The following is a 10,671-nucleotide window of genomic DNA, read 5'->3' as shown; positions in this document are numbered from 1 at the left end:
GTTAAGTATCAAAACTGCTACACAGCATATCTGACGTGTGCAGCCCTGATGGGTGAGACCATCCATAACCTCACCCTCATCCGTCAACACTCCTCCACGGTAAATCACCTCTCACACGAGCCTGATTTGACGGTGCGTTCCAGCGTTAAACTTCCACCGTGCGACACCGAAATTTTCTATGGTGACTACACCGCATGGCCATCCTTTCGGGATCTGTTTACGGCCATATACATAAATAATACGCCGCTAAGTGAAGTGGAAAAGTTATACCACCTGAATCACAAAACTCGTGGGGAAGCCAGGGATATTGTGAAGAAAACCCCACTCACGAATGAGGGTTTTGCCATTGCGTGGCAAAACCTTTCCGATAGGTTCGAAAACAAGAGAATCATGATAAATTCTCAGTTGAAAATATTATTTAACCTGCCATCGGTGACAGCAGAGCGGGAGACTGAAATAAAAAATTTACAGCGATCTGTAAATAACTGCACCTCGAAACTACAAATTCATGGCATTGATACCGACAACTGGGATCCAATCTTTATTTATCTGGTATCTAGAAAGCTGCCGGACGCAACACTAGCCTTATGGGAGCAGGGAATTACCAATAAGAGTAAGATTCTGGCGTGGCAGGATCTGGACAATTTCCTGTCGAACAGGTTCCAAACCTTGGAGACAGTGTCGGACACTCAAGGCGTTCGAGTTTCCCGCGGAGCAATCAGTCGGCCCTCCACGTCCACCTACGAAAAAAGGAAGGTATCAGCCAACCACGGTAATGTTTCGCAGGCGGGCTGCAGGCTGTGCCCCAATGTTCCCCATACTCTGAAGTCGTGCCCCAAGTTTTTAGCTATGAAGGTAGAGGAGCGCTGTAGGGTAGTAAGGAAGTACAATTTATGTATGAATTGCCTCGCATTTTCACACGTTGCATGTAATTGTACAAGTACCTTTAATTGCATGAGTTGCCATCAGCGCCATCATCCACTCCTGCATCGCAACCCAAATGAAAACAGGCAAATTCCATCAATTGCCAGTCCCTCCCCCGCAAACTAATACGACTCAACCATCTCAGGACCCAACGACCTCAGGGAATGTAAACGCGTTATACGCGGCGAATTTTAAGAATATTATTTTAGAAACCGCCATGGTACACGTATGTCATAATGGAGTAGCATATGAAGCCTGAACTCTTCTGGATTCGGGTTCAGAAGGGACCTTTATCACGGAGCGCCTCCAGAGGCGCATCAAATTTCCAACACGCGCTGCAAACACCAAGGTAAGCGGCATCAATGCCACGTGCGCTGCAAACGTGCGTAAAGTAGCATTGCTCATTTTAGGATCACCTGTCGACCTCCAGCTCTAAATCGCAAGATGCCTCATTCTCCCCCAACTGACAGGTCGTCTTCCCCAGTTTTCTGTGGACCAAGCCTATCTTGGTGAACTCCCCCCGATGCAGTTGGCCGACGTCAACTATCACAAAAGTCAGCAGGTCGACATTACTCTCGGTGCTGACTTGTACCCCGCGGTAATAAAAGGGTGTGTAAAGAAGGATGTTTTAGGCTCCTTATTAGCTCAAGAAACAGTTTTTGGCTGGATCCTGACTGGCTCAGCCCCGCTCCCCCTCGAAACGAGTCCAGTTAACGTGGTTTTGGGAATTAGAGCAAATTCCGAACAAAAAGTCTGTTACCCCCGAGGAACAATTTTACGAAAACCACTATGTCAGGACAACGATCAGGAATGATGACGGACGGTACATGGTAGCATTACCATTTCGACATGGATTCCCCGACGACATCAACATTGGACACTCGCGAAGCAGCGCAGTGCAACAGTTCATCCGGAATGAAAGCTCTATGTGTAGAAAACCGGAGTTAAAGGACGAGCAACATAGGGTGCTGCGGGAGTACATCACGCTGGGGCATATGAGTCCAGTGAAGCCCGCGGAAGGCAGGAACTCCTCAATTCCCTACTACCTACCTCACCATGCAGTCATCAAACCGGACAGTACCACCACGAAAGTGTGCGTGGTCTTCAACGCTTCAAGTCCCACGTCGAATGGAATTAGTCTGAATGATCTTCTCTACCCTGGACCAGTTCTAAAATCCGATCTTACTGCCCTATTATTAAAATGGCGCTTTTTTAAATATTTGTTCAACGCAGACATCGAGAAGGTGTAGAGGCAGATCCTGTTACATCCCAACGACACCCAATTTTACAGGATAATTGTTCGGGGGTCCCAGAATGATGAGCTGTTAGACAATGAACTCCGCACAGTGAATTTGGAGTACACTGTGCCCCGTACTTAGCTATCAGGACTCTCCTCCAGTTAGCTGACGATATCAGAGTTCGTTTTCCTTTAGCTTCCAGGATATTGAAACAGCATATGTACGTCGAAGGCGTTCTCGCAGGTGCCCATGACCGCGAGACAGCACTACGAGCTCGTGGCGGGCTCACAGAAGCACTCAAGGGAGCTAGGTTCCCCCTTCGGAAATGGACGTCAAACCCGAAAGAGACCTTGGCAGCGTTACCAAAGGAGCACCTGCTGAAAGAGGATTTCCTGGAAATGGATGACCTCAGCGAAGCCAGGATGTTAGGCATACGATGGAATGCGGTACACGATATGTTCCATTTTACATAACGTGAGGTTCTGTCTTATGTTGCCAAATTATTTAACCCCGCAGGCTGGTTACGACCCATAGTAGTAGAAGCCAAAATTCTTGGTGCAAGACATATGGCTTACGAAGATTGATTGGGATGATAGCCTCCCTCCAGACCCCCACCGGCGATGGGAAACTTTCCTCAAAAATTATACCCACATTTCAGAAATTAAAATTCCACGGTGGATTCATTTCACACCGTGGCATGAAATCAAGTTCCACGGGTTTTGCGATGCCTCGGAAAAGGCATATGCAGCTGCCCTGTATGTTGCAGTATACGACCGCACAACAAACAGGACTCCCCATGTAAGTTTACTTGTAGGTAAAACCAAGGTGGCCCCATTTGAAACCGTCTCCTTACCACGGTTGGAATTATGTGGAGCATTGCTTCTGGCCGAACTTATCCACGCTTTGCTCCCCCAATTCGACATATCGCAGCCGACCATCTACAAATGGACGGACTACTCGACCATCGTGCTCTCTTGGATGAAGAAGCCACCGTGCTGCTGGACAACCTTCGTGGCGAATCGGGTCGCAAAAATTGATGAGCTCGTTGGAGTGGAGGGATGGAATCATGTGGAATCTGGCGATAATCCAGCAGACTTGGGTAGTCGCGACGTAACTCCGCATGAGTTGGCGAAGAGCACGCTCTGGTGACAAGGCCGAAGATGGCTGAAGGCGCCCCCATCGGTGTGGCCAAACAAAACAGATGCCTTGCTTATGGAAACGGACCTAGAACAACGAGCTGTCCGAGCTCATACCACCAGCGCTCAAGAACTCTCGGATATTCTGGAGCGATTTTCCAACTTTTCTAGAGCCCTTAGAGTTATCACACGAGTCTTCCAGTTCTATCGCAACACGCAGGCTGTGCATAAGTTAACCCCCCGCAACGGCATCTCAGATATCTCACCAGGTGAAATTAAAATGGTAAAAGCACGGCTTATTCTTTTAACGCAGAAAAGATGCTACGCTGAAGTGTATAGGATGCTAGCTTCAACTGATGCCGTGAGCTCAAAGAGTTCCATCCGCACCCTCAACCCCTTCCTCGATGCGGACAGAATAATGCGCTTGGGAGGAAGATTGGAGCTTTCGACGATACTCTACAACGAACGTTGTCCAATTATTCTCCTATACGACTGCGCATTTTCGCGGCTTGCAGTCAAATTTTCCCATTTGATTTCCCTACACGGGGGAAATCAATTAATGCTACGACTTTTGCGATCAGGATATTGGATCATGAAGCTAAAAAAATTGATAAAAAAAATATAATAAATAATTTAAAAGTTTGTCTCATCTACAGGAAAAGGACACGTGACGGCAGCACTACCGCCAGAACGAACGGAGTTCTCCCGACCCTTCACTAATACCGGAATAGATTTCACTGGTCCGTTCGACACCAAAAATTATACGGGCAGGGCATGCCTATAAAGGAAGGGTTATGTCTGCGTGTTTTTTTGCTTTGCTACGAAAGCAATACACTTAGAGGCAACAAGCGATCTATTGACAGCCACATTTCTAGCTTGTGCGGTTCATATCTCAGCGAGGCTGTCCTGTATCCCACCAGGAGCACCCCACATGGGAGGACTATGGGAAGCAGGGGTGAAGAATTTCAAAACCCATTTCCGCAAAATTTCAACTACCATGCGAATCACAATAGAGGAATTATCTACTCTACTGGCTAACATAGAAGCCTGTCTGAACTCGAGACCGATCAGTCCGATGTCTGACAACCCCGACTGGATTGAACCCCTCACCCCTGGACACTTTCTGATTGAAAGCCCCATACTCGCGAATGCAGAACCAGAGGTCCAAGGAACACCGATGTCAATCGTCAAACGATGGCAAAAGCTCAAAGCTATTCATCAAGGATTCTGCCAGCGATGGAATGTAGAGTACTTGAAGGAGCTACATAAGAGGGTTAAGTGGCAACATCCCCATCGAAATCTTGAGGTTAACGATCTAGTGATTTTCAAAGAGGATAATTTACCCGCTAATGAATGGCGACTTGGTAGAGTGGTGAAGGTTTTCCCAGGCCAAGATAATAGAGTACGGGTGGTAGAAATACGCATTACACGGCCAATAGTTAAATTAGTCCTACTACCTATCGTCACACCTAAGTAAACAATTCTCTCTTTGCAGCTTTCTTTTATTTCTTTCTTTTTTCTTCTTCCAGATAAAAGTCGTTCAAACCAAAATGGTCCGAGCCAGTACTAATAATAGCCATCGATGCCCCTTATTTCAGCACAACCACCGGCTTCTTTTCTGTCACCAACTGCGCCGTATGGAACCAGAGCAGAGACTACGCGCTGTCCTCGTCCACCGCCAATGTGCCAATTGCCTGTCACCGCGCCATGTAATGCGCAACTGTCCGTCAACAGGGCGATGTGACCGATGCCATGAGCAGCATCACAGCTTTCTCCACCTATGGGAGACACCACGGCGAGAGGAAAACGTGCCACAGGGCCTCGACGAGGTGGAAAATCGGCCAATTCAGCGACCGCGACCATACCGGGCTCGAGAGCTGTGTGAGTCAAGTGAAGAAATACGGGAGATTGATGCCAGCGATGAACACCTCCAGCAGATAAATGCTCTTGTAACAGTCACCGCCGAAACACCGGTACTCAGACCACCCCTGTCGGGTATCCGGTCAATAGTTTATCGGCCGCCTCCTTCGCCCAACCAGCGTCGAGCACAGCGACACCAACGAAGGCGCGTCGCACAACAAGGTCCACCCCGAGTGCTAAGAGATGCTCTAGAGCGAATCCAATGGGCTGCCAGAAACGCTGCGGGTTTTTCTGTCCTTATGCCTACCGTGGTGACCAAAGTAATGACAAGGGGACGAACTCATGCAGTACGCGCGATCTTCGAACTTGGACAACCCATATCCACCATATCTCGGGGCCTTGCACAACGACTCCATCTGCTGCCACGGAATGAAAGGGAACACTGCGGCCTTATCTTGAAGGGTCTGAATGAGAGGGTGCAAATCCAGGCAAAGGTCCTTGGGAGCCTCGTAATAAGCGCCCCTGAGTGTACTATTGATGCGCGTGTCGCCGATGATTTCGACAACCTGCGCCTGGTAGACCCCTTATTCTACCGCTTAAGCGCAGTGTCTCTGATTCTGGGAGTAGACGCGTGTGGAGCCATACCCCGTCCTGGATTTAGGCTTGCAACACCGACGCGACCGGCTGCTCAGAACACCGTTTTTGGATGGGCCATATTCGGAGTAACCCCATACTGAGCTGGCAAGCAGAAACCTTTAGCGTTAACAAAAATGAATTTATAATCAAATTTATACGTAATTGAATTTATAATGAAGTTATTATATTAACATTGAATTTATATTGCAGTGATGCTGCAAGGCGGGCGGCATGTTAAAGCCTGCATTATCATCCGAAAACCTCACCTGGAGAGGTCGCTGGTGGAAGCCCGCTGCAAGCACTCATTGCGTTTGTTTTCCTTTTTTTGGACTTTGCTCTACGAAAAACGGTTCCGTTAAATGGCATCATTTTCTTAGGGCCTATAAAAGGGACGAACAGCTATAGGCTCGCCTTTATTCTTTTACCAGCGACCACCAGGTGAGTGTTTTACCATATCTTTTATTTTATCATTACTTTGTGATTTACCTAAATTTTGAATAAAGGCCTGTGCGACAGGCTAGCATATATATATACACCATCATTCATACATCCTAACAGAAGAGTGTTTTTCTATTTGTTGTTGGACAGCTAGGTACAGCTGGTAAGTTTTTCTTTTATCTCGAGTTTCAAGAACCGGCTCCCCATAGGTTCCCCGTTTCCGGAATTCACGAGGAATTGCGGCTTCATTTGTCCCCGCTGGAACACTCCTGTTGACCAAGTCAGATCGGATTAAGGAATGAGATGCGCCCGTATCTACAGTCAGTACAGGTTCTTTGCCATCCACATTCCCTCTGACGGTAAGACTGCTTGATTTCCTTCCAATTTGCGACACAGATATCACAAGACATTCAATAGCTGGAGCAAGTTCTCGATCTTTACATCTGACTCTCTCTTGCGTATCTCCTCCATCTTTGTGTTTACGACCAGCCAAGTTGGAACTACAAGGACAGGTGCTGCAATTCCACGGGTGCGTCTGCATTTGCGAGATGAGCCAATCTTTCAACATCCGACGCAAACTCCTGCAAAGTCTCATTCGCTTTTTGGTAACGGTTTTGCAACTCAATTTGGTATATCTGTTTTCTGTGCTCGCTCCATAACGTCTCTCGACAGCGGCCATCAATGCTTCATAACTGTTCCGTTCGTACCCTGGAATCGTCTGTAAGATTTCCACTGCAGGCCCTTTCAATGCCACGAACAGTGCAGCAACTTTATCTTCCGCATTCCAGTTATTCACTGCCGACGTCTTCTCAAACTGTAGCCTAAAGACCTGGAAAGGAACAGAAGCGTCAAAGGATGGTGTCTTCACTTCTGGATTACTCGCTGAAACTGCTGGGCGATTTATTTGCAACTCCTGTATACGACCTCTCAAAGTTTTTACCTCGGCCTTGTTTTTTTCTGTCGACCATTGAAACCTTCATGAAACTGGGATAGTTTTTCTTCCATGCGCGCTTCCAGCTAAGATGATATACGGACTTCCTGCTCTTCAAGTTGTTTAGAGATCTTAGATGATATCTGCGCTGAAATTTGTGCCGACATTTCGGATATACGTGCCTCCTGTGATTCCAGTTGAGATATTATTTGCGACGATATTTCTGAAATGCGTGCCTCCTGTGCTTCCATCTTGGATGTTATACGTGTCTCCTGTGATTCCAGTTGCGATGATATGTTTGTGGATATTTGTGATGACATTTCTGTTATATGCGTTTCTTGTTCTTCAATCTTGGATGTTACTGTCGATGTTTTAGCAGATATTGCAGCCAAAATCGTGTTCAAGTCTGTGCTCGTAACTGTCTGCAATGTTTCGTTTTTCTCTTTAATTTTTGTTGTTGTCTCGTCCCCATCAGGATGAAAGACATCATCGTCCACATTAATTCCTTCCGACTCCGTAGGGTCTCGTAGCCGTGCTAGAAGTCCGATCTTATTGCGGGTTGTATCCAATCCGCGGGCTTCCAACTCCTTTTTCAGTTGCTGGATCCTTAATTCACTTAACTTCGCCATGTCTTTTTTGTGCTCTGAAACTCTGGAATTTATTCAACAATTCCTCTTCTGACACCAATTGTAACGAATTTAGTGAAATTCCGCTTATTTGCAACCTTCTACTAACGTTCGTATCACTAAACTGTTGAATAAATAGCTCCAATATTCAATAATGCAAAATTTTCTTTATTAGACTGCTCTGAAAATACTTCACAATAACACTTATACTTCGCAACTGATAGCGTGCTTAAATCAAACTGATTTCTGTTTACTCAGCTTTCGCTCTTTTTATAGTCTCTACTGTCTCGTTCGCATACTTCTACGCGTTTCTTCTCCTAGAACTTACTACTTGTTTACCAGCTATAAACTTATCAGCTATAAACTACAGATGCACGTGTATAGCCTCTCGCAAGCGCGTGTATATGTGAGTAATTCTTCCACCCATGACTGCATACTTTTGTGAGTATCTTAGACATATGCATGTGTTTGTGCGTATCTCTCCGCTTCTTGTATGGACATATGTGTTTACATAATGATTGCTTGGTTTATGTGGACACAAGTCACTGCTTAGTATCGGCTTAGAGATGAGAGTATCCTTTAGTGTTGCTAATATTCGTCACAATATTTATTTTTGCTTATTTATATTGGAGTGTTCAAATCAGCTACTACCTAAAACAGTACTCTAAATTTCAATCCAACTTGAACGGGTGAGCATCCCACCCTAATGTTTATGCGCGTGCACATATACACAAATATGGATGTAAATGTATATCTGAGTATATAAATATAACGTGATCATTTAGTCATAATACGCTGAATGGCGGGTTCGTATTCGTGTGAAAGTATCAACAGTATTAATCTTACCAATGTTAGTGTGAGCATTTCACACACTACGAATCTATATACATATGTATTTGTCATGATGAGAGCCAAATCTTTCCAGTCCAATATATATAAAGGCGCCAATATGCTCGTGTGCATATAGCTGTAATACATACGATTAACTCTTAAAATACTTCCCATAATTGGTTTCATAACACATGTCCACCTATAGTGATGAACACGATCAAATGTCTATGTTCACTTGATAATAAAATTATAATGGAACGATTTTGGCCCTCCTGATCCAACTCAAAATGTCACAAGACAGAATCGCTCCGCTGTAACTAATCTTAACCAACGCGAATCCAACCACGGTATTATGAGGAGCACAGCTTGCTGCTTGCGACTTCGGTCTGATTTCAATTACGAGTATTTACCAGCTGTGCGATGACTCTGTCTTGTAAGCTTTGAGTTCCATCATGATAACTAATATGACTGTCTTTTCGTAATAGCAATTCATTCTACAAATATATTAGTGTGTATATCCACCGAATACGCTTGCAACGAATAAATTTCAGCGACATTGAGTTATCCTCCTGGCACGCGACGGAATGGTGAAGATTATTTGCGACTAGTCAATTCTCACCATGCTTTATTAAATTAACCACTCTGCCAGCTCATTACCTAAGGCGCCCTGGGTAAAAACCTGTATTCGTATACAGCACTAATCGCACTGCTCAACTATCACAACTATATTGGATTAACCACACTGTCGTTGCCTCACGATGACAAACGATTATACATTTAAGCAGAAATTATCGCTGGTACCATCCTACACTTAACAAAACTGTGTCTTCACACTCAATCTCTACTATAATTCTACACTTGGAAAAAAACTGTATCTATATATTTAAACGTTGATTTCAGTGCCTCTCTCTACCGCTATCAAAATTTCGTATGGACGCCCAAGCGTGCAGGCATTTCGTGCTATCCGAATCTCGTTATGTACTCTTTTCCATATCAGGAATGAGTGACTGCGCACCCCTACGCGCTGTTATTAAAATACCATTATATTCTACTTGTATGTAGAATACAATAAAATATGGAAAATTTACGCTCACTCAGAACCTCTTCTGCTATATTTGCACGTGTGTGTTTTATTTGAGAGAGAGTTTCATTTGTAAATACTTAGTTCATTTGCAAAAAAACAAAATCATTTGAAACCTTGTAAAATAAATACAAAAAAAGAGTCGTTCATTTGAGAAAAAATAACTAACTGCAAATAGTGAAATACCTACTTGAAATTTTTATAAAATATTTAAATTAACAAAATGAATGTTTTGACGAGAAGGCGTGGTTGGGCTAAGGCAACCATATCCCGTGCATTTGATGCAGCTCAAAATATTGAGGAGACAGTCAACGCGGAGCTCTTGGCAAATGGCTTACAAAAGCTAGAGCTAAGTTTTAGTGAGTTGTCTGAATTGAGCAAGCAGCTCTACGAGTACGAGGATCGAGACGGGTTCTTAGATCCAGTAGACGACATACTGGACTTCGAGGATAAGTATTTTACGGCTCATGCATTGCCATGTGCTTCGAATGAAGATTCGATCAACAAGTTGGCTGTTTAACAAACTGCTTTCCTCGAATGCCTAAATGAAACACAAAATATTTCGAGTATCCACTTACCAAAAATCCAAGTACCAACGTTTTCCGGTAGTTATCAAGATTGGCCCTCGTTCAGGGATTTATTTACGGGTGCCATCGATCAAAAGGATAATCTAACACCGACACAAAAATTTCATTATTTGAAGTCCTACCTAGCTGGAGAAGCCTTGCAGCTGGCGAAGCATTTGGCGCTGACAGATGCAAATTATTTGGAGGCATGAGATCGTCTGACACAGCGGTATGATCGTAAACCGCTTATCGTACGATCGTTTATTCAATCCTTTTTATCTCTTCCTACTTGCCACACGGCAAATGCGAATTCTTTGCGGAAATTAACTGACCGATCAGATGAAGTCATTCGAAGACTTAATGCTCTCAACTCCAACCAACGTGATCCATGGTTTATCCACATA

The sequence above is a fragment of the Eurosta solidaginis genome, chromosome X (genome assembly GCF_040869045.1).
Source record: "Eurosta solidaginis isolate ZX-2024a chromosome X, ASM4086904v1, whole genome shotgun sequence".
Classification (NCBI taxonomy): Eukaryota; Metazoa; Arthropoda; class Insecta; order Diptera; family Tephritidae; genus Eurosta; species Eurosta solidaginis.
The sequence above is the reverse complement of the archived record's forward strand: the minus strand, read 5'-3'. Positions refer to the sequence as shown.